A 26,216-nucleotide genomic window follows, 5' to 3' on the forward strand; every position below is an offset into this window, starting at 1 on the left:
GGTCTGAATACATCCCGAAAGCACTGTACCTACTCTTGTTGCTGAACGGTTTTCCTCTCTATTCTTCTATCAGCGGTGGACGAGCAGAATGCCCAGACTCAGGAGGGGTTTGCTCTGGGGGCAGAGGAGGAGGAGAAGGAGGAAAAGCAAGTCAAGCTGTTTTTGCAGTCGTCCTACAGTGGGTCGTGTTCATTTGGTACCAAATGTAAGAAAACAAGACCGAACCAGGGAAGGACTACCTTTTTAAAGTGTTTTCGTTGCATACCCTAATGAACGGCCCAGACGAAATTGATAATTTTAATTAATGATGCGTGCCCATTTATTCTTGAAGATTAACTCTTTTAAATGTGTGTTGTTTTTAAATGAAGGAGTGGGCCTTTAATCATCATCCCAGTGTCTCATGTCTTTCTGTGTCTCTATTTGATCCCGTAGTGTCCAAGACTCCTTGTGAAAAGCTCATCAACAAAGGAAGCCTGTCACTGGGCAGCTCTGCGTCACTTCCTTCCCAGACAGGAAGTCGAGAGAGCATGCCAATGCTCAACACCAAGATCCTCTACCCAAGTAAGGGCACAAGTTCTCACCAGCTCTGTACCAAGGGCCCTCAGTTCCCCAATCCCAAATTGACCCCTACCCCCTTGGACACTTGTCTACACCGTAGTGCTTTTTGAGGTCGGTTCTGTTATGATTTAAATACTTTTTAAAATGTGGGTTAAATGCTGTAAAAACACAGAATAAAACAATTAATAAAAGTCCCAGGATGGTAGTGACTGCCCATTACTGATTATCACTTAATAATAACTTTACTTTAATAGAATATTTCAGTTGTTGTGTATATTACAATTGTTTTATTTGATGATGATTTAATTCCAAGTCATCATCTCCTTTACAGAGCTGCTGCCTAGGCTGTCTGACAAAACCACTATTTTGGTAGATCTTCAAAGTAAATAAGCCATACTTTTATGACTGCTGAATACCAACTATCAATTACTTAGATAATGTATTTTCAGGTAGAGATACTGCGCAAAGAAACTGCTCTCTATATATTCCCGCAGGCGTAAAAGAGAAACAGACCGGAAAAGTAGCCACGCAATGGATTATGGTCATTGCCGTTAGTTTAGCGCAGAAAACTTTATGTAGAACATTGGCCTGTTGGAAACTACAACTCCCTATTATATTGCACAATTTGGCATGATCTGATTAATCACGAGAGAAACTGCAGCGCATTGAGCTCACAGAAAAATCCTGAATGAAATGGAATTCAAATAATTGAACTGACATTAGACAATTAGTTGTTTATAAACCGAAAAATAACCAACTTTTTTTTTACTATTACACTTTATATTCCTGTGATATAATTTTGCTCTCTCTGTGCTCAATTGTCAGTCAGTGTTCAGTATGTGTTGTGTGTTTGTTCAGGTCTCAGGGCTGGTATCTCTGGCTCCCTCTCCAGCAGTTCGGTCATCAGCAGACTGCTGGTCTCCTTCAGCTGTGACCCAGAGACCTTGTGAGTGATTTCATCCAAACCATTTTTAGGTTTGTTAGCTGGTTATTAAACAATGTCCAGAATCTCCTGGCCAGCGTCTTGGAGCTTGGAGCTTGGAGCAATGCTAGTGGAAACGGATTGAACTAAAAAGCATTGGGAAAGAACTCCTCTGCCTTCCTCTTTCCATGTCCCAGCCTTCCCCATGCTTTTGAAGTGAACTATCCCTTTAAGCTCATCATCATCTACCTCTTGCTCCAGAGTCGTGAGTGACCTTGTACTGTGTTTGGTTTCAGTGACTGCTACACTGAGAAATGTGTGATGAACAACTACTTTGGGATCGGCCTAGATGCTAAGATATCACTGGACTTCAACAATAAGCGGGACGAGCATCCTGAGAAGTGCAGGTAACTGAGGAATGAAGCTAACTAAACCAAATAGACCCAGCCCTGGATCGGGTGATAAGCAGAGATGTAGTCTTGATCTCGTGGTCTTTGTCTTGAGACCACATAAATACAGTGTTGGTCTGGTCATGGACTCAGTACACAGGGTCTGGGTTTTGATAGTTTTGATAGGGGTCTAGTCTGGGTCCGTGTAAAACTGTGTAAAACAGACCAAACAATTTAGAAATACATTTTGGGGATTGGAAAAATGCTTTCAGTGTAAACTTAAATGACTGAAACAACACAGAAAGAATGCAGAAAATATTCTGGAAATAACAATCACCAAAGTAAAACCTAGACAGTCAGTAAGAATCGACCATTTAAAAAACAATGAATTCAGACAGGGCAAGAAGGGCATACCAGTTGGGGCCCACTTTGAATTTCTTTTAATGTTTGAACAGAAGATCATAGCTTTAGCAAAGCAAATTGTGCAGAATTGTAGTGAATTAGTCCCACGTCAGTGCATTTTCGTGATCATTTGGACAAAAATCTTCGCAAATTACTATGCAAAATAGCTGTATTGCCGCAGCAAAATCAAGCATTTTTGACTGCAAATATCACAAAAAAAATCACAAAATCCCGGAGAAACTGTTTATAGCTCAGACACACCGCAAAGACCTATGGCTAAAAGCAGTGATTGGCCGCGCCATGTTAGCTTTCACCTGCTGCTTTAAACTGTTCGTCCTCATTGTGTGTTTTGTCCTTTATAATAGATATGTCTTCCATTTCTGTGCTGCTGCTCTCCACAAAGAGCCTAATGTTTGTTTGTTGAACATAAAGCACATTTCTTTGTGTTGTTTTGGTTCTATGTATACAGTGTGTGTGTGTGTATGTGTGCCATGCCACTGTGGTAAGCTGTGGGTCGGTCTGTGTTCAGGAGTCGCACCAAGAACATGATGTGGTACGGGGTTCTGGGTACCAAAGAGCTGCTGCATTGCACCTACAAGAACCTAGAGCAGAAGGTACTGCTGGAGGTAAGAAAACAACGATGACCAAGTGAGTGCAACTAAGGGTACGTCCACATTGAGATTTTGTCTGAATATTCCGGGTGGAGCCAGTGGTTTTTCAATGAGTGTCATCCGTTGCTGGATGAATAACAACGGAGATTAGTTGAAATTGTCCAACAAAAAACTCCAACAAAGACAATACATCCACATTTGTACGTATGCAACTCGTCCGGAATAAAAGCAGGGATGAGTTGTACTTTCAAAAGACGAAAACGGACAATGATGTACGTCAACTACTATTTTATCCGTGTGATGCACCTCAGTGTGCCGTTCCCTAAAGAGACTTGACTGTCATCCCTTAACTCGAACCCTGACCCTTACCTTAAAGGACAATCTGGGATTGACACCTCTGTTTTTGGACTTTTCGATTAATGTCTGGTGTTGTTATTGTGGGTGTTTGTAACAGAGCATATGCAGAAAGTTTTTTTTGTTGTCACAGTATGATAATGTGTGTGTGTGTGTGTGTGTGTGTGTGTGTGTGTGTGTGTGTGTGTGTGTGTGTGTGTGTGTGTGTGTGTGTGTGTGTGTGTGTGTGTGTGTGTGTGTGTGTGTGTGTGTGTGTGTGTGTGTGTGTGTGTGTGTTTAGTGTGACGGGAGGCCTATCCCCCTCCCCAGCCTGCAGGGCATAGCTGTCCTGAACATCCCCAGCTATGCAGGTGGCACCAACTTCTGGGGCGGGACTAAAGAGGATGATGTAAGTGTCATCAAAACCCTCTCTTTTTGAGATATGCTCCCTTTTTGATGTCAACTGTTAAATAGAGGAGATGGGATAAAGAAGGATTTTTAAGCCTTGAGACAATTGAGACATGGATTGTGTATGTGTGCCATTGTGTATGGATCCCCATTAGCTGCTGCCTAGCAAAATTAAGCCAGTTATATAATTTTAAAACCATTATGAACTGACAACTGTGTGTGTATCTCTTCAAAATCCCCCCTGTTCTTATAAGGTGTATTTTTAAAAAAAAACTGATTTCACTGCCTGCATCAGTTACTTGATGTGGAATAGAATTCCATGTATTCATGGCTCTATGTAGTACTGTGCGCATCCCGTAGTCTGTTCTGGACTTGGAGACTGTGAAGAGACCTCTGGTGGCATGTCTTGCTGGGAATGTATGGGTTTCTGAGCCATGTGCTAGTCGTTTAAACAGACAGCTCGGTGTATTCAACATGTCAATACCTCTCACAAATAGTAGTGATGAAGTCAATCTCTCCTCTACTTTGAGCCAGGAGAGATTGACATGTACTGTATATTATTAATGTAAGCTCTGTGTGTACATTTAAGGGCCATTGGCCACATGGTGAATTAGGATGGAGGCCTGTATCTTTGTAGTGACTGGGTGTATTGATACAGCATCCAAAGTTTTAAAAAATAATGTTTTTACCCATCTACCAGTAGGTGCCCTTCTTTGCGAGGCATTGGAAAACCTCCCTTGGCTTTGTGGTTAAATCTGTGTTTGAAATTCACTGCTTGACTGAGGGACCTTACAAATAATGAATTGTATGTTAGGGATACGGAGATAAGGTAGTCATTAAAAAATCATGTTATATACTATTATTGCACACAGTGTGAACATATTTAGGCTTGCCATAACAAAGGGGTTGAATACTTGACTCAAGACATTTCAGCTTTTCGTTTTGTATTAATTTGTATCAATTTAATCCATTTCAAATTCAGGCTGTGACACAACAAAACATGGAAAAAGATAAGGGGTGTGAATACTTTCTGAAGGCACTGTATATGTGAGAAGTGTTGCCACTCGACCACAGCTCTTCACAACATATGTGGCTTATACTGAGTGTACAAAACATAAGAAACAAATGCTCTTTCCATGATATAGACTAACCAGGTGTATCCAGGTGAAAACTTTAATTTAATCAGTGTAGGTGAAGAGGGGAGACAGGTTAAAGAAGGATTTGAGACAAATGAGACATGGATTGTGTATGTGTGCCATTCAGAAGGTGAATGGACAAGACAAAAGATTTGTCTTTGAACGGGGTATTGTAGCAGGGTTAGGATTAGTGCACCAGTTTGAGTGTGTCAAGAACTGCAACGCTGCCTGGTTTTTCACGCTCAACAGTTTCCTGTGTGTATCAAGAATGGTCCACCACCCAAAGAACATCCAGCCAGCTTGACACAACCGTATGAAGCATTGGAATCAACATGCGCCAGCATCCGTGTGGAACGCTTTCAACACCTTGTAGAGTTATTGCCCTGACGAATTGAGCCTGTTCTGAGGGCAAAAGGGGGAGCAACTAAATATTAGGAAGGTGTTCCAAATGTTTTGTACACTCAGTGTATTAAAAAATGACATGTCCTCGTCCCTGCAGACGTTCACGGCGCCATCCTTTGACGATAAGATCCTGGAGGTGGTGGCGGTGTTTGGCAGCATTCAAATGGCTGTGTCCAGAGTCATCAACCTGCAGCACCACCGTATCGCACAGGTAGCACACACACACACATTGCAGACTCTGTCAATATACAGAGGACTGTGTCTGCATCCCAAATGGGCCCTGGCACCCTATTCCCGGGACCCTGGCATCCTATTCCTGTGATGCAGACTATGTCCCAAATGGCACCCTATTCCCTTTTGGGACCAGGGCCCAACAGTAGTGCACTATATACTGCAATTTGGGACACAGCCTGTGTCACAGGCTAACCTGACGCACCACCCACAACATTGCTTAGGTGAGGCATCCAGACAGAGTTGTCAGCTAGAGACATACATTTCCTTGAAACAGGTCAGCAGCATTGGCTCAATGGACAGAAGAGGTGGCTGTCTGTCCAAGTTTTCATGCGTCATAATACACCATGAAAGCTGGGATTGACCTTTGGAGTCACTTGGCTAATGCTTATCTGACAAACAACCGTTAGTTGTGCCGCTCTGCTCTGCTCTGCTCTGCTTGTCACACGTGTATAATGTTACAGTTCTTTTCAATCACTTTGGTGCAATTAAGGACACATCGAAACAGACTAAGCACATTTTCAATTTACTGAGTACAACAAACACATTTACAAAGGCACCTTTTCACTACACCAAATCACTTTCAACGTGTATACATATTCAATCTAAGTATCTGTTTTTAAAAAGCAATATTCACATCACTTTTGATATGATTTCTTGTCTATAATGTTTTTTTCAATCACTTAAATGGTTTATCTTTCAGTTGTAAGTGGTATAATTTCTGTTTACCAATCTCTAAACTGATAACACTTGTGATAACACTTGTAACGTCCCCTATCATTATGGGTAGATCCTTTTGATTGTGCATTCATTGGGGTTTCATACATCTTTCACCCATGAGTCATTCGTGCAAAATCTGAAGTTTTCCGTGAAATAGCATGATTTACCACGTTTTGAAATCTCCCAATATCAACTTTGGTATTTGGTATTTTATTAGGATCCCCATTATCTGTTGCAAAAGCAGCAGCTACTCTTCCTGGGGTCCACACAAAACATAATACAGAATGACAAAATACAGAACATCATTAGACCTTACACTCATTCTTCCCATACCCATTAACTCCACATCTATAACAGGGAGCTATTTTCTTACGCTGAGATATTCTCTATAGCTCTGCTAACCACTCGCACGTCTGCGAGGGCAAGCAAAATCATATCTGTCCCCCATCGTAATGTATTTTCTGATGATAGAATGTTAATTAACATCAAAACACTGGTAAGTTAAGCTTCTTGTTATGGTTTTATGTGAATGTTCCAATTCATTATTGCCTCCCTTAATCGTTTATTTTATTTATCCTGTTTATCGGGTAATGTTGCCCTACATTATCCAGTTTGCTCTTTTATATTCAAGCCGAATTGGTAGAATTAACGTGCGCTTCTTTCAGCGACTCTATGGCTTTATTAAATTTCGCTATCTCCATATTCCAGGGCGAAACAGTCCGTTTGTTTCCATGCCACTATTTATTTATTTTTCCTAAACACTCCCTTTTATTAACTTATTTCCCAAGGTAGGGCTACCCACTTTCCCAGATAATAATTAATTAGTTACAGCACTTAATACCTCCTATTAAAGCCTACTCTATAATGCCTGTAACTGTATTACTGAATACTACAGAAGACTTAATGTCTTATTCTAGTACAGTACCTCAAATATCACTGTGCGTTTATCCCATTCACAAATATCATTATTATTTATACTCTGCATAGGGGTTACATTATGTTCTATTCATTTTATCAGTACTTATTCTATTACTTTCACTTTATTCAGTGTATTAAATCCTATTTAATACCTTTTTTTTCTTTTAATTCAGCTATTTATAATATCTACACTTTTTATTTATTGGTTCTTACTTATTATATTCTATTCTACTGTTTCTTATTGTTTATATTCCTAATTTATCCTATCTTGTATATTTTTTAATTCTTTCTTCCTACTTCACATCCGTTATATACTATCCGTGCCTTGTTTAATACCTCTTTTCAACACCTATTGTATTTTTTACAATGGTCGTTCAACACATTATCACTTCAATGTTTTATCCTTATTTTGACCTTCTTTTGCCCAATGTTTATCAATTTCGTTCCCTTTGTCTAGCGATAGTTAAGAGTGCCTCCTCTTAATTTATTAACCTGCCTGTCACAGAAAGACTCCGCCGTCCGTCCTCTGGACATCCTCTGGCACGACACACACGTTGTGTGTGAACAACCTGTTCTTCTTCCTTTTACCACAGAGAATTCTCATTCATGTGTTTTTTTTCCATTCATTCAGTTTCTTTATTCACATTTGTTCACACACACCCTTCGTTTTACCTAAAACGATCTATAGTTTCTAAACTTAATTCACATCCTCAACATAAGCCAGAAACGTTCTATAGGATTTATTCTGCAGTTGAAGCCAGCCAAATCCGGGTCAGAGTTCTTCCGCTCCCTATCTATTCACCCAAGCAGTCCCTCTCTCTCTCTTCTAAAGGCGGTAACCGTGAATACACCACCCAAGCAGACCCCTTTTCTAATCTCTTTTAAAGGGCGGTATTCGTGGATTTTTCTAACTACTTATTTATGCAGATCTCTATTATTTTAGAGCTGTATTCATAAGTAACCTGTCCATTCAGTCCTTCTACTAACTTTATTGAAGCAGTATTACAGGATTTTTTAAACTACTTATTGATTTGTTTTGACCATACGGGCAGACAGCAGCAGCCCCACACCGGGCCAAGCAGCTCAGCCAGAGAGCGCGAACAGCCGCACTAGTCAGCCCACACAATGGCTCAACGAGAGGGGCAGTGCGAATCATATACACTCGACACAAGTCGCCCGCTCAGGTTGATTGGGCTGTGTTTACGCACATCCCAAAACAGATCCTGAGACAGTCGAGCCCGGCCAAGCAGAATCAGACGGAGCAACTCCCCCAATCAACCCAGATACGTGGGTCCGTTCGAACGGTCCGACCAGAACGAGTGCAAGCCCTCTCCGCTAAACGCCTGACTCCAGCAAGGTCTACCCGTCTCCCCATACTTAGTCCTTACAAATGCAAATATATATTTAACAACCCCCAAAATCACACATGCATGCAATTGATTGAATTCAAAAGTTCTTAGCATTCTACTGGGTTTAGGAAATTTAAAGAGAGACCTACGTGACGCCCCTCTCGCTGAGACAGGATCTCTGAAGCAATCTACAAACATTTTAACTATGTAAGAACATGCTTACCTTTTTATAGTTAGGCGGCCACCTTTGTTTGCAAGATTGTCCAAAGAAACCGTCATCAGCCCGGAACGTCACTCCGTGGTCCCTGTCTCTCCTGGCAAGCTCGCCAAGGTCTGTCGTGGAGGATCGTTACAAAATATAACACAAGAACTTGTGAATTCAATATAGGCTTTTAATACAAACATATCAGAAGCCTAGATGGTCCGCGGAACACACCCTTTTCCAGAGCACTGGCTCTGTATTTATTCACATACAACATATGAGTCCATCCCACATGCAAATGAAGTTACTTCCCTCAGTCCATCTGCCACCATTATATCCCAATCTGTGCATCCTGCTTGTTCACGCCCAATAACGCCCATATCTGCTTTTAGTTAAGTTATAATGGTGACAGGACCTCTTCATGTCACAAAAATAATACATGCCCATCTTATCCTATGGGCCCTTATGTTTAGCTTGGTGTGTTCTTTGGTATGTCTGTCCTTATTAGGACTAGTAGACTATGTCTCTTCTCTTGCTGTCCTAAAAATATGTCCTATGTCTATAGTCCATCCGTTGGTCATTTGGCTGACCCCCTCCTTTTTGTGTGTCCCTCTGACCTTGGTATGTCCAGCTGTCCTATGCTCTCATGGCCTTATTTTTTTTCCTGTCCTATACAATAGACAATGCATTTTACCAGAATGGCAAATGCACTCTAAGTGTATCTTCCTCTTGTGGTACAGTATTATGTTTGTCCCTATATGTACAGCTTGCTCCCACAGGGGCAGGACTCTTAGATACATTATTGGATGGTACCCGTGATTCGGCTATGCATAGCCAACTAGAGGGCTATATTATACGGTGCATTCGGAAAGTATTCAGACCCCTTGACTTTTTCCACATTATGTTACATTACAGCCTTATTCTAAAATTGATTAAATTAGTTGTTTTTTTCTCATCAATCTACACACAATAGCCCATAATGACAAAGCAAAAATAGGTTTTTAGCCATTTTTGCAAATGTATAAAAAAAAACTGAAATATAACATTTACTCTCTTATTCAGACCCCTTACTCATTTACATAAGTATTCAGACCCCTTACTCTTACTCCCTTACTTCAACTTTGTTGAAGCACCTTTGGAAGCGATTACAGCCAAATCAAATTTTATTTGTCACATACACATGGTTGGCAGATGTTAATGCGAGTGTAGCGAAATGCTTGTGCTTCTAGTTCCGACAATGCAGTAATAACCAACGAGTAATCTAATCTAACAATTTCGCAACAACTACCTTATACACAGATGGGTTAGGGCAGTGTGGTTGCGATTGCGTCGTCTGTGGATCTAAGCAAATTGGAGTGCGTCTAGGGTGTCAGGTAGGGTGGAAGTGATATGGTCCTTGACTAGTCTCTCAAAGCACTTCATGATGACGGAAGTGAATGTTACGTGGCGGTAGTCATTTAGCTCCGTTACCTTAGCTTTCTTGGGAACAGGAACAATGGTGGCCCTCTTGAAGCATGTGGGAACAGCAGACTGGGATAAGGATTGATTGAATATGTCCGTAAACACACCAGCCAGCTGGTCTGCGCATGCTCTGAGGACACGGCTGGGGATGCTGTCTGGGCCCGCAGCCTTGCGAGGGATAACACGTTTAAATGTTTTACTCACGTCGGCTGCAGTGAAGGAGAGTCCGCAGGTTTTGGTAGCGGGCCGTGTCAGTGGCACTGTACTGTCCTCAAAGGGAGCAAAGAAGTTGTTTAGTCTGTCTGGGAGCAAGACATCCTGGACCGCGACGGGGCTGGTTTCCTTTTTGTAGTCTGTGATTGACTGTAGACCCTGCCACATACCTCTTGTGTCTGAGCCGTTGAATTGCGACTCTACTGTGTCTTTATAGTGACTCTTAGCTTGTTTGATTGCCTTGCGGAGGGAATAGCTACACTGTTTGTATTCGGTCATGTTTCCGGTCACCTTGCCCTGGTTAAAAGCAGTGGTTCGCGCTTTCAGTTTCATGCTGCCATCAATCCACGGTTTCTGGTTAGGGAATGTTTTAATAGTTGCTGTGGGTACGACATCGCCGATGCACTTGCTAATAAACTCGCTCACCGAATCAGCAATCAGCTTATTCATCAATGTCGTTGTTTGTCGCAATGCGGAACATATCCCATTCCACGTTGTAGCGGTATTTATTAGAGAGGGGTAAAGAAAGATTTTGGTCGGGTGCCAGGCAGGTATTAATCATGACGAAAGGAAAAGAGTAGAATAGAGAGAGTACCACTACCAGACCCACACACATCAGCAGAAGAAACTGCCTAGAGTGTAGCCTGTTTACCAGATAGCCAGTGGAGAGAAAAGAGAATACACACCATATAAAACCCACATCACAGCACAGGGGTAACCCCAACAAGAATACCTCATACAATAATACTAATACTAATAATGGCAGAGCAATTTAAAACAGTCCTTAAAAAAAATCTAATTCAATAATATATTTCTACTACAGTAAGTGCAGATGCTGTGTTTTTTATTTTTAGAATACAGTACTGGGCTTACAGTAGTGCTGGACATTTGGTCACAGTTCACGCCTTGATGAGCCATTAAATTGGACAATAGCCAGCACAAACTCGCATAATAGTTAATTGGTGATTGAAACTAATTTGTGTGAGAGGTTGGTGTGTTTTTCAGGAAAAAAAGACATTCTTTAAACTGATGATAATCTCAAATAAAGGCCAGGATATAATATCAACAAGAGAATGTAACGAGTCACTTATGAATTGAAACGACCAGATTTGATTAAAACGAACAAATGTCGGCCTTTAACCGTCCAAATATTTCATACAATATTCTGCCTATATTTGTATTTTTTAAGGACTTGCATTAACAGATGTTTTAGTACAGTAGTATATACGCCTACATAGGATATACAACTACATAGGCTAATGTAAAAAGGCAATTTATTTTTTACACGTAATCTCAAACTGAACCGGTCAATTCAATTTTAATCATGACATTCATAATTGCATCTCTGCTCGACTTCAAATGCCCTCATTATTAAATGGAGTAGATGTGCTCAAAGATGCCTTCTGGTGGTTCGAACAAGCATTAACATCAAGCACTGTAACACACTGTACCGTACCACTGTATACTGCACGCTATATCGAAGTATGATGCAACTGTTAATTGAGGGACCACTAGTTAATTGTACTGGTAACAAGTGACAATAAAATCACACAAAAAGTATATTGGCCGCAGGGCCAGACGGATTACCAGGACGTGTACTGCGAGCATGCGCTGACCAACTGACATTTTCAACCTCTCCCTGTCCGAGTCTAATACCAACATGTTTTAAGCAGATCACCATAGTCTCTGTGCCCAATAACACAAAGGTAACCTGTCTAAATTACTACTGACCCGTAGCACTCACGTCTGTAGCCATAAAGTGCTTTGAAAGGCTGGTCATGGCTAACATCAACACCATTAACCCAGAGACCCTAGACCAACTCCAATTTGCATACCGCCCTAACAGCTCCACAGATTATGCAATCTCTATTGCACTCCACACTGCCCTTTCCCACCTGGACAAAAGGAACACCTATGTGAGAATGCTATTCATTGACTACAGCTCAGCGTTCAACACCATAGTGCCCTCAAAGCTCATCAATAAGCTAAGGACCCTGGGACTTAACACCTCCCTCTGCAACTGGATCCTGGACTTCCTGACGAGCCGCCCCCAGGTGGTAAGGGTAGGTAACAACACATCCGCCACGCTGATCCTCAACACAGGGGCCCCTCGGGGGTGCATGTTCAGTCCCCTCCTGTACTCCCTGTTCACTCATGACTGCGCGGCCTGATCACCGACAACGACGAGACTTGGCCAGGACAACAAGCTCTCCCTCAACGTCATCAAAACAAAGGAGATGATTGTGGACTACAGGAAAAAGAGGACTGAGCACCCCCCATGCTCATCAACGGGGCTGTAGTGGAGCAAGTTGAGTCCTCCAAGTTCCTGTCCACATCACCAACAAACTAACATGGTCCAAGCACACCAAGACAGTCGTGAAGAGGGCATGACAAAACCTACAGTGGGGCAAAAAAGTATTTAGTCAGCCACCAATTGTGCAACTTCTCCCACTTAAAAAGATGAGAGAGGCCTGTAATTTTCATCACTTCAACTATGACAGATAAAATGAGAAAAAAAAAATCCAGAAAATCACATTGTAGGATTTTTAATGAATTTATTTGCAAATTATGGTGGAAAATAAGTATTTGGTCAATAACAATACTTTGTTATATACCCTTTGTTGGCAATGACAGAGGTCAAACGTTTTCTGTAAGTCTTCACAAGGTTTTCACACACTGTTGCTGGTATTTTGGCCCATTCCTCCATGCAGATCTCCACGGACTTTCAACTCCCTCCAAAGATTTTCTATGGGGTTGAGATCTGGAGACTGGCTACGCCACTCCAGGACCTTGAAATGCTTCTTACGAAGCCACTCCTTCGTTGCCCGGGCGGTGTGTTTGGGATCATTGTCATGCTGAAAGACCCAGCTACGTTTCATCTTCAATGCCCTTGCTGATGGAAGGAGGTTTTCACTCAAAATCTCACGATACATGGCCCCATTCATTCTTTCCTTTACACGGATCAGTCGTCCTGGTCCCTTTGCAGAAAAACAGCCCCAAAGCATGATGTTTCTACCCCCATGCTTCACAGTAGGTATGGTGTTCTTTGGATGCAACTCAGCATTCTTTGTCCTCCAAACACGACGAGTTGAGTTTTTACCAAAAAGTTATATTTTGGTTTCATCTGACCATATGACATTCTCCCAATCTTCTTCTGGATCATCCAAATGCTCTCTAGCAAACTTCAGACGGGCCTGGACATGTACTGGCTTAAGCAGGGGGACACGTCTGGCACTGCAGGATTTGAGTCCCTGGGGGCGTAGTGAGTTACTGATGGTAGGCTTTGTTACTTTGGTCCCAGCTCTCTGCAAGTCATTCACTAGGTCCCCCCGTGTGGTTCTGGGATTTTTGCTCACCGTTCTTGTGATCATTTTGACCCCACGGGGTGAGATCTTGCGTGGAGCCCCAGATCGAGGGAGATTATCAGTGGTCTTGTATGTCTCCCATTTCCTAATAATTGCTCCCACAGTTGATTTCTTCAAACCAAGCTGCTTACCTATTGCAGATTCAGTCTTCCCAGCCTGGTGCAGGTCTACAATTTTGTTTCTGGAGTCCTTTGACAGCTCTTTGGTCTTGGCCATAGTGGAGTTTGGAGTGTGACTGTTTGAGGTTGTGGACAGGTGTCTTTTATACTGATAACAAGTTCAAACAGGTGTCATTAATACATGTAATGAGTGGAGGACAGAGCAGCTTCTTAAAGAAGAAGTCTGTGAGAGCCAGAAATCTTGCTTGTTTGTAGGTGACCAAATACTTATTTTCCACCATAATTTGCAAATAAATTAATAAAAAATCCTACAATGTGATTTTCTGGATTTTTTTTTTCAGGCCTCTCTCATCTTTTTAAGTGGGAGAACTTGCACAATTGGTGGCTGACTAAATACTTGTTTTGCCCCACTGTATTCCCCCTCAGGAGACTGAAAAGATTTAGCATGGGTCCTCAGATCCTCAAAAGGTTCTACAGCTGCACCATCGAGTTGCATCACCGCCTGGTATGGCAACTGCTCGGCCTTCGACCGCAAGGCACTACAGAGGGGAGAGGTAGATCGATTATGATTTTTCAACGCCGATATCGATACCGATTTATTGGAGGACCAAAAAAAGCTGATACTGATTAATCGGCCAATTTCTTTTTAAACTAAAAAAATAATAACTTAAATTTGGTTCAAATAATGCAAAAACAAAGTGTTTGAGAAGAAAGTAAAAGTGCAATATGTGCCATGTAAAAAAGCTAACGTTTAAGTTCGTTGCTCAGAACATGAGAACATATGAAAGCTGGTGGTTCCTTTTAACATGAGACTTCAATATTCCAAGGTTTTAGGTTGTAGTTAATATAGTTATTATAGAACTATTTCTCTCTATACCATTTGTATTTCATATACCATTTGACTATTGGATGTTCTTTTAGGCACTTTAGTATTGCCAGTGTAACAGTATAGCTTCCATCCCTCTCCTCGCCCCTACCTGGGCTCGAACCAGAAACACATCGACAACAGCCACCCTCGAAGCATCGTTACCTATCCGCGGCCCTTGCAGACCAAGGGGAACAACTACTCTAAGTCTCAGAGCGAGTGATGTTTGAAACGCTATTAGCTAACTAGCTAGCCATTTCAGATCGGTTACACCAGCCTAATCCCGGGAGTTTATATGCTTGAAGTCAAACAGCTCAATGCTTGAAGCTGCTGGCAAAACGCACGAAAGTGCTGTTTGAATTAATGCTTACGAGCCTGCTGCTGCCTACCATCACTCAGTCAGACTGTTCTATCAAATATCAAATCATAGACATAACACAGAAATACGAGCCTTTGATCATTAATATGGTCGAATCCGGAAACTATCATTTCGAAAACAAAACGTTTATTATTTCAGTGAAATACGGAACCTTTACGTATTTCATCTAACGGGTGGCATCCATAAGTCTAAATATTGCTGTTACATTGTACAACCTTCAATGTTATGTCATAATTACGTAAAATTCTGGCAAATTAGGCGGCCCAAACTGTTGCATATACCCTGACTCTGCGTGCAATGAACGCAAGAGAAGTGACAATTTCACCTGGTTAATATTGCCTGCTAACCTGGATTTCTTTTAGCTAAATATGCAGGTTTAGAAATATATACTTCTGTGTATTGATTTTAAGAAAGACATTGATGTTTATGGTTGGGTAAAGTCATGCAACGATTGTGCTTTTTTCACAAATGCGCTTTTGTTAAATCATCCCCTGCTTGGCGAAGTTGGCTGTCTTTGTTAGGAAGAAATAGTCTTTACACAGTTCACAACGAGCCAGACGGCCCAAACTGCTGCATATACCTTGACTCTGTTTCTAGAGAAGTGACACAATTTCCATAGTTAAAATAAATTCATGTTAGCAGGCAATATTAACTAAATATGCAGGTTTAAAAATATATACTTGTGTATTGATTTTAAGAAAGGCATTGATGTTTATGGTTAGGTACACATTGGAGCAACGACAGTGCTTTTTCGCGGATGCGCACTGCATCGCAGGACACGCTAGGTAAACTAGTAATATCATCAACCATCATCAACCATGTTTAGTCAACTAGTGATTATGATTGATTGATTGTTTTTTTATAAGATAAGTTTAATACTAGCTAGCAACTTACCTTGGCTTCTTACTGCATTTGCGTAACAGGCAGGCTCCTCGTCGAGTGCAATGAGAGGCAGGTGGTTAGAGGGTTGGACTAGTTAACTGTAAAGTTGCAAGATTGAATCCCCGAGCTGCCAAGGTAAAAATCTGTCGTTCTGCCCCTGAACAAGGCAGTTAACCCACCTGACATGCCTAGTTAAATAAAGGTCTAAAACATTGTTTAAAAAAATTGGTGTCCCAAAATACCAATTTCCGATTGTTATGAAAACTTAAAATCGTCCCTAATTAATCGGCCATTACGATTAATCGGTCGACCTCTAACAGAGGGTAATGTGTATGGCCCAGTACATCACTGGCGCCAAGCTTCCTGCCATCCAGGACCTCTGTGGCAGTTTCAGAGGAAGGCCCTAAAAATTGTCAGACTCCAGCCACCCTAGTCATAGACTGTTCTCTCTGCTACTGCATGGCAAGCGGTACTGGAGTGCCAAGTCCAGGTCCAAGAGGCTTCTAAACAGCTTCTACCCCCCCCCCCCCCCCCCCCCCAAGGCATAAGACTCCTGAACATCTAATCAAATCGCTACCCAGACTATTTGCATTGCCCTCCCCCTCTTTTACACTGCTTCTACTCTTTGTTGTTATCTATGCATAGTCACTTTAATAACTCTACCTACATGTATATATTGTACATCCGGCACCCCCCTGTATATATAGTCGTGGCCAAAGGTTTTGAGAATTACAAAAATATTAATTTTCACAAAGTCTGCTGCCTCAGTTTGTATGATGGCAATTTGCAAATACCCCAGAATGTTATGAAGAGTGATCAAATTAATTGCAATTAATTGCAAAATCCCTCTTTGCCATGCAAATTAACTGAATCCCCAAAAGACATTTCCACTGCATTTCAGCCCTGCCACAAAATGACCAGCTGACATCATGTCAGTGATTCTCTCGTTAACACAGGTGTGAGTGTTGACGAGGACAAGGCTGGAGAGCACTCTGTCATGCTGATTGAGTTCGGATAACAGACTGGAAGCTTCAAAAGGAGGGTGGTGTTTGGAATCGTTGTTGTTCCTCTGTCAATCATGGTTACCTGCAAGGAAACACGTGCCGTCATCATTGCTTTGCACAAAAAGGGCTTCACAGGCAAGGCTATTCCTGCCAATAAGATTGCACCTAAATCCACCATTTATCGAATCATCAAGAACTTCAAGGAGAGCGGTTCAATTGTTGTGAAGAAGGCTTCAGGGCGCCCAAGAAAGTCCAGCAAGCGCCAGGACCGTGTCCTAAAGTTGATTCAGCTGTGGGATCGGGGTACCACCAGTACAGAGCTTGCTCAGGAATGGCAGCAGGCAGGTGTGAGTGCATCTGTACGCACAGTGAGCCGAAGACTTTTGGAGGATGGCCTGGTGTCAAGAAGGGCAGCAAAGAAGCCACTTCTCTCCAGGGAAAACATCAGGGACAGACTGATATTCTGCAACAGGTACAGGGATTGGACTGCTGAGGACTGGGGTAAAGTCATTTTCTCTGATGAATCCCCTTTCCGATTGTTTTGGGCATCCGGAAAAAATCTTGTCCGGAAAAGACAAGGTGAGCGCAACCATCAGTCCTGTATCATGCCAACAGTAAAGCATCCTGAGACCATTCATGTGTGGGGTTGCTTCTCAGCCAAGGGAGTGGGCTCACTCACAATTTTGCCTAAGAACACAGCCATGAATAAGGAATGGTACCAACACATCCTCCGAGAGCAACTTCTCCCAACCATCCAGGAACAGTTTGGTGACGAACAATGCCTTTTCCAGCATGATGGAGCACCTTGCCATAAGGCAAAAGTGATAACTAAGTGGATCGGGGAACAAAAAATTGATATTTTGGGTCCATGGCCAGGAAACTCCCAAGACCTAAATTCCATTGAGAACTTGTGGTCAATCCTCAAGAGGTGGGTCGACAAACAAAACCCCACAAATTCTGACAAACTCCAAGCATTGATTATGCAAGAAGGGGCTGCCATCAGTCAGGATGTGGCCCAGAAGTTAATTGACAGCATGCCAGGACAGATTGCAGAGGTCTTGAAAAAGAAGGGTCAACATTGCAAATATTGACTCTTTGCATCAACTTCATGTAATTGTCAATAAAAGCTTTTGACACCTATGAAATGCTTGTAATTATACTTCAGAATTACATAGTAACATCTGACAAAAATATCTAAAGACACTGAAGCAGCAGACTTTGTGAAAATTAATATTTGTGTCATTCTCAAAACTTTTGGCCAAGACTCTAGTCTCGCTGTTGTTATTTTGCTGCTGCTCTTTAATTACTTACTTATTCATGTTATGGTGAGTGAATGAGGACCCAAAAGCGAACTAACTTAAACAGAGCTTCTTTAATAACCAAACATAGGTAGGCTCAGATAGACCGGCAGATTCCGACAGGACAGGACAAGGTTACAGCAAACATGACGATAGTCTGGCTCAGGCATGAAACACAACAAACAAGAATCCGACAAGGACAGGAACAGAAACAGAGAGAGATATAGGGACCTAATCAGAGGGAAAAAGGGAACAGGTGGGAAACGGGGTGAATGGGTAGTTAGAGGAGACAAGGAACAGCTGGGGGAAAGCGGGGGAGAAAAGGTAACCTAACAACGACCAGCAGAGGGAGACAGGGTGAAGGGAAAGGACAGAGACAAGACACAACATGACAGTACATGACAGTACCCCCCCACTCACCGAGCGCCTCCTGGCGCACTCGAGGAGGAAACCTGGCGGCAACGGAGGAAATCCTCGATCAGCGCACGGTCCAGCACGTCCCGAGAGGGAACCCAACTCCTCTCCTCAGGACCGTACCCCTCCCAATCTACGAGGTACTGGTGACCACGGCCCCGAGGACGCATGTCCAAAATTCTACGGACCCTGTAGATGGGTGCGCCCTCGACAAGGATGGGGGGGGGGGGGGGGGAAGACGAGCGGGGGCGCGAAGGACGGGCTTGATGCAGGAGACATGGAAGACCGGGTGGACGCGACGAAGGTATCGCGGAAGAAGAAGTCGAACTGCGACAGGATTAATGACCCGAGAAATACGGAACGGACCAATGAACCGCGGGGTCAACTTGCGAGAAGCCGTCTTAAGGGGAAGGTTCTGAGTGGAGAGCCAAACTCTCTGACCGCGACAATATCTAGGACTCTTAGTTCTACGCTTATTAGCAGCCCTCACAGTCTGCGTCCTATAACGGCAAAGTGCAGACCTGACCCTCTTCCAGGTGCGCTCGCAACGTTGGACAAAAGCCTGAGCGGAGGGGACGCTGGACTCGGCGAACTGAGATGAGAACAGCGGAGGCTGGTACCCGAGGCTACTCTGAAAAGGAGATAGCCCGGTCGCAGACGAAGGAAGCGAGTTGTGGGCGTATTCTGCCCAGGGGAGCTGTTCTGACCAAGACGCAGGGTTACGAAAAGAAAGACTGCGTAAGATGCGACCAATAGTCTGATTGGCCCGTTCTGCTTGACCGTTAGACTGGGGGTGAAAGCCGGAAGAGAGACTGACGGAAGCCCCAATCAAACGGCAAAACTCCCTCCAAAATTGAGACGTGAATTGCGGACCTCTGTCCGAAACGACGTCTGACGGAAGGCCATGAATTCTGAAAACATTCTCGATGATGATTTGTGCCGTCTCTTTAGCAGAAGGAAGCTTAGCAAGGGGAATGAAATGAGCCGCCTTAGAGAACCTATCGACAACCGTAAGAATAACAGTCTTCCCCGCTGACGAAGGCAGTCCGGTGACAAAATCTAAGGCGATGTGAGACCACGGTCGAGAGGGAATAGGAAGCGGCCTGAGACGGCCGGCAGGAGGAGAGTTACCGGACTTAGTCTGCGCGCAGACCGAACAAGCAGCCACGAAACGACGCGTGTCATGCTCCCGGGTGGGCCACCAAAAACGCTGGCGAATGGAAGCAAGCGTACCCCGAACGCCAGGGTGGCCGGCTAACTTGGCAGAGTGAGCCCACTGAAGAACGGCCAGACGAGTAGGAACGGGAACGAAAAGAAGGTTCCTAGGACAAGCGCGCGGCGACGGAGTGTGAGTGAGCGCTTGTTTTACCTGCCTCTCAATTCCCCAGACAGTCAACCCGACAACACGCCCCTCAGGGAGAATCCCCTCGGGGTCAGTGGAGGCTACTGAAGAACTGAAGAGACGAGACAAAGCATCAGGCTTGGTGTTCTTAGAGCCCGGACGATAAGAAATCACGAACTCGAAACGAGCGAAAAACAGCGCCCAACGCGCCTGACACGCATTAAGTCGTTTGGCAGAACGGATGTACTCAAGGTTCCTATGGTCAGTCCAAACGACAAAAGGAACGGTCGCCCCCTCCAACCACTGTCGCCATTCGCCTAGGGCTAACCGGATGGCGAGCAGTTCGCGGTTACCCACATCATAGTTACGTTCCGACGGCGACAGGCGATGAGAAAAATACGCGCATGGGTGGACCTTGTCGTCAGAGAGGGAGCGCTGAGAAAGGATGGCTCCCACGCCCACCTCTGACGCGTCAACCTCGACAACGAACTGTCTAGAGACGTCAGGTGTAACAAGGATAGGAGCGGATGTAAAACGATTCTTGAGGAGATCAAAAGCTCCCTGGGCGGAAACGGACCACTTAAAGCACGTCTTGACAGAAGTAAGGGCTGTGAGAGGAGCTGCCACCTGACCGAAATTACGGATGAAACGACGATAGAAGTTCGCGAAGCCGAGAAAGCGCTGCAGCTCGACGCGTGACTTAGGGACGGGCCAATCAATGACAGCTTGGACCTTAGCGGGATCCATCTTAATGCCTTGAGCGGAAATAACAGAACCGAGAAATGTGACGGAGGAGGCATGAAAAGTGCACTTCTCAGCCTTCACAAAAAGACAATTCTCTAAAAGGCGCTGGAGGACACGTCGAACGTGCTGAACATGAATCTGGAGTGACGGTGAAAAAATCAGGATATCGTCAAGGTAAACGAAAACAAAGATGTTCAGCATGTCTCTCAGGACATCATTGACTAATGCCTGAAAGACAGCTGGAGCGTTAGCGAGGCCGAAAGGAAGAACCCGGTATTCAAAGTGCCCTAACGGAGTGTTAAACGCCGTCTTCCACTCGTCCCCCTCCCTGATGCGCACGAGATGGTAAGCGTTACGAAGGTCCAACTTAGTGAAAAACCTGGCTCCCTGCAGGATCTCGAAGGCTGAAGACATAAGAGGAAGCGGATAACGATTCTTCACTGTTATGTCATTCAGCCCTCGATAATCTATGCAGGGGCGCAGAGACCCGTCCTTCTTCTTGACAAAAAAAAACCCCGCTCCGGCGGGAGAGGAGGAGGGGACTATGGTACCGGCGTCAAGAGCTACAGACAAATAATCTTCGAGAGCCTTACGTTCGGGAGCCGACAGAGAGTATAGTCTACCCCGGGGGGGGGTGGTTCCCGGAAGGAGATCAATACTACAATCATACGACCGGTGTGGAGGAAGAGAGGTGGCCCTGGACCGACTGAACACCGTGCGCAGATCGTGATATTCCTCCGGCACCCCTGTCAAATCACCAGGCTCCTCCTGTGAAGAAGAGACAGAGGAAACAGGAGGGATAGCAGACATTAAACATTTCACATGACAAGAGACGTTCCAGGAGAGGATAGAATTACTAGACCAATTAATGGAAGGATTATGACAAACTAGCCAGGGATGGCCCAAAACAACAGGTGTAAAAGGTGAACGAAAAATTAAAAAAGAAATGGTTTCACTATGATTACCAGAAACAGTGAGGGTTAAAGGTAGCGTCTCACGCTGAATCCTGGGGAGAGGACTACCATCCAGGGCGAACAAGGCCGTGGGCTCCTTTAACTGTCTGAGAGGAATGTCATGTTCCCGAGCCCAGGTCTCGTCCATAAAACAGCCCTCCGCCCCAGAGTCTATTAAGGCACTGCAGGAAGCTGACGAACCGGTCCAGCGTAGATGGACCGACAAGGTAGTGCAGGATCTTGAAGGAGAGACAGGAGTAGTAGCGCTCACCAGTAGCCCTCCGCTTACTGACGAGCTCTGGCCTTTTACTGGACATGAAGTGACAAAATGACCAGCGGAACCGCAATAGAGACAGAGGCGGTTGGTGATTCTCCGTTCCCTCTCCTTAGTCGAGATGCGGATACCTCCCAGCTGCATGGGCTCAGCACCCGAGCCGGCAGAGGAAGATGGTAGTGATGCGGAGAGGGAGGCGACGGAGAGCGCGAGCTCCTTTCCACGAGCTCGGTGACGAAGATCAACCCGTCGCTCAATGCGAATAGCGAGTTCAATCAAGGAATCCACGCTGGAAGGAACCTCCCGGGAGAGAATCTCATCCTTTACCTCTGCGCGGAAACCCTCCAGAAGACGAGCGAGCAAGGCCGGCTCGTTCCAGCCACTGGAGACAGCAAGAGTGCGAAACTCAATAGAGTAGTCTGTTATGGATCGATTGCCTTGACATAGGGAAGACAGGGCCCTGGAAGCCTCCTCCCCAAAAACAGATCGATCAAAAACCCGTATCATCTCCTCCTTAAAGTCCTGATACTGGTTAGTACACTCAGCCCTTGCCTCCCAGATTGCCGTGCCAGACTCACGAGCCCGTCCAATAAGGAGAGATATGACGTAGGCGACACGAGCAGTGCTCCTGGAGTAAGTGTTGGGCTGGAGAGAAAACACAATATCACACTGGGTGAGGAACGAGCGGCATTCAGTGGGCTCCCCAGAGTAACACGGCGGGTTATTGATTCTGGGCTCCGGAGATTCGAAAGCCCTGGAAGTGGCCGGTGGATCGAGGCGGAGATGGTGAACCTGTTCTGTGAGGTTGGAGACTTGGGTGGCCAGGGTCTCAACGGCATGTCGAGCAGCAGACACTTCCTGCTCGTGTCTGCCTAGCATCGCTCCCTGGATCCCGACGGCTGAGTGGAGAGGATCCGAAGTCGCTGGGTCCATTCTTGGTCGGATTCTTCTGTTATGGTGAGTGAATGAGGACCCAAAAGCGAACTAACTTAAACAGAGCTTCTTTAATAACCAAACATAGGTAGGCTCAGATAGACCGGCAGATTCCGACAGGACAGGACAAGGTTACAGCAAACATGACGATAGTCTGGCTCAGGCATGAAACACAACAAACAAGAATCCGACAAGGACAGGAACAGAAACAGAGAGAGATATAGGGACCTAATCAGAGGGAAAAAGGGAACAGGTGGGAAACGGGGTGAATGGGTAGTTAGAGGAGACAAGGAACAGCTGGGGGAAAGCGGGGGAGAAAAGGTAACCTAACAACGACCAGCAGAGGGAGACAGGGTGAAGGGAAAGGACAGAGACAAGACACAACATGACAGTACATGACAATTCATTTAAAAAAACTGCATTGTTGGTTAGAGGCTCGTAAGTAAGCATTTTATTTCACTGTAAGGTCTACACCTGTTTTATTCGGCGCATGTGACTAATACAATTTTGATTTGAATATTGTATTTTGAAAAGCAGATACTTAGATTTGAATATGTAGCAAAATTGAAAGAGTGATTTGGTGCAGTGAACAAGTGACTGAATTTATTTGTACTCAGTTAATTGAAAATGTGCTTTGAGTTTTGAAACATGAGCCATTTTGATGATCTGTTTAGATGTTGGTGCTTAGTGGTGAAAATGTACCACATACTTGTGAAAATTTCACCAAAGTGTTTGAAAAACACACTACATTTAAATAGAACTTAATCAAACTGCTGAAAACGGTTAACTACTGAACCAAAATTGTATAGTGCCTAGTTTACATATATAGTTTGATAACTGCTGAACACTGTAAAATTCTATGTTCTTACATCATACATTGTGTCAATTGACATGTATTTGTGTAGGAAGATGAAACAAAATCATATGTGGCTGTAAATACATCATCCTCCATCAGCCAATGTGTTTCAATAGGACAAAGTGGAAAGAGTCGCTATATGTGCTACCATTTTGAATGATTGTGTCGTGTATAATGCACTGCTGAAATACCTGGGTTGTATATAAGAATATATTCCTCTCATTATCTATATTTCATTGATACACTGTAAACTGAATTTGTCAAGCAGAGAGACGGGTAATACAGTATCAGTTGAAGTCACATAGACTTTTTAGCATTTGTGGCACAAATCTAATGTAAGCCAATGGTACCGATATTAGAATTGTTTTGCGCTTCCTGTCCAAATCATCCTAAAGTATAATGTTACAAATAGATGTTTTGGACATGAAGCTAAATGCTAATATCGGTACCATTGAAGTGCATTGGATTTGTGCCACAAATGCTAAAAGGTGTGCATTTGGAAACGATGGCCAGGTAAGCAAAAGCAAATCATGGATTGCTGTCTTACCTTGTCCGTAAACTGTTTTCAGGGTAAGGAAACAAATGTAATTTTGTAATTTGGGTGAACTATCCCTTTTGAGGGTTGTAAAAATGGAAGCATATACAGTGTGCGAGCCTTTCTGTTATTTTCATGTATACTTTATTAGCCCAGCACTTATGTTTTTAATCATGTGCGTATGACCATGAATATGGACATAGCAAATCAACAGTCTCTTTCGTAGTTTCATAGCGACCTGTCTGGTTTAATGTTTCTCTCCATCTGCTCTCCAGTTGCAGTGTCGTACAGTGAAGATCATCATCCTCGGGGATGAGGGCGTGCCGGTGCAGGTGGATGGAGAGGCCTGGGTCCAGCCCCCGGGGTACATCAAGATTATCCACAAGAACCGCACTCAGACTCTCACCAGAGACAGAGTGAGTACACATCTATGGTGTCACATAGATGCCTTATTTCTAGGGCCTCGAATTTTGCCTGACCAATTAGGATCCAGTTTTTCCAGGTCTGGTCGTGGTCCTGACCGCCTAACTTTGGTCTTCAACCTGACAAATTGAGGCTCATTCCGTGAATACGCTATTGTATATATTACATTAAAGTGCAAATTATCACGAAAAGGCACAGCTTCACCTTATCATATTCTGCAGTTGTAATTGACATGATTTGTTTGTATAGTATTTGTATCTGTCTTGTGTAAATGTTGCCGCCTATTGCAGTCATATGTTTACTCGTATCGCATCTGACTTAACACAACTATTGTTCCCTCTGGGAAGAATACGGCTATTTTATTATATTCTATTTATCCTGTTGACTGTTTGTCCCAGGCCTATGAGAGCACGCTGAAGTCATGGGAAGACAAGCAGAGGTGCGAGTTCCCCCGTCCGCTGACCCAGTATGCATTGCAGCCGGAGATCGTATCCGAGGAAGAAGCCTCCCAGATCAACCTGTTTGGCCAGGCGGCCGGCGCTCTCATCCACAGGTAAGGTTACTTGAATTCATTATTAATTAATAATAGCATTAGATTAAAGCAGGGTAGAGTTAAATTCCATTTAGATTGAAACATTCGTTGTACAAAATTATTTTCTCTAATTGGAATTTCAGTTAATCTAAATGGATTTGTACCAGCCCATGATATACAATGCCCTCAATAGGTCATCTTACGGCCAAACTATACCAGACACTCTGATGCTCCGTTTGCTGCTTCTGGCATACAGTAGCATGCCAAAAACAGCACTTACGGAACGCTTGTGATATGCTTGCAGTGTAGTTTCACAGTAACATTAGATGTTCGATGTCGTGACGAACTGTGTGTGTGTTCCCAGTATCCGAGAGATTGCCCAGTCCCACCACAGTATGGAGCAGGAGCTGGCTCACGCCGTCAACGCAAGCTCAAAGGCCATGGACGTGGTCTACGCCAATTCCAAGAGCACAGGGGTATGTGGGGCTCCTGTTCTACCTTTCTTTGATACCAGTCAACCATCTTCTAGTAGTACAGGGGTGTCCAAAATACGGCATGCCAAATGTGGCCGAGTGCCAATCTTTTTTGGTTCATACGGTATTCATGCCCCTTGACTTGCCCCTTGACTCACTCATTCATATATCCTTATGTACATATTCTTTATCCCCTTACACTGTGTACAAGACAGTAGTTTTGGAATTGTTAGTTAGATTACTTGTTATTACTGCATTGTCGGAACTAGAAGCACAAGCATTTCGCTACACTCGCATTAACATCTGCTAACCATGTGTATGTGACAAATAAAATTTGATTTGATTTGATTTGATTAGTTCACAATTTATTGTGTTACAGCCTGAATTCAAAATATATTACATTAATGTTTTCCTCACCCATCTACACAAAATACCCCATAATGACAAAGTGAAAACATTTTTTTTTACATTTTAGAAAATGTATTGAAAATGAGTTTTTACACCCAAGTCTATGCTTTGTAGAATCACTTTTGGCAGCGATGGCAGCTGTGAGTCTTTCTGGGTAAGTCT

General features: G+C 43.8%; 1 pseudogene; it reads left to right on the forward strand.

The window, feature by feature from the left end:
- The window catches only part of LOC110507042, a 50,741-nt pseudogene extending 24,870 nt beyond the window's left edge, over positions 1–25,871 (forward strand).
- Positions 25,872–26,216: the final 345 nt, after the last annotated feature.

The sequence above is a fragment of the Oncorhynchus mykiss genome, chromosome 27 (assembly GCF_013265735.2).
Source record: "Oncorhynchus mykiss isolate Arlee chromosome 27, USDA_OmykA_1.1, whole genome shotgun sequence".
Lineage (NCBI taxonomy): Eukaryota > Metazoa > Chordata > Actinopteri > Salmoniformes > Salmonidae > Oncorhynchus > Oncorhynchus mykiss.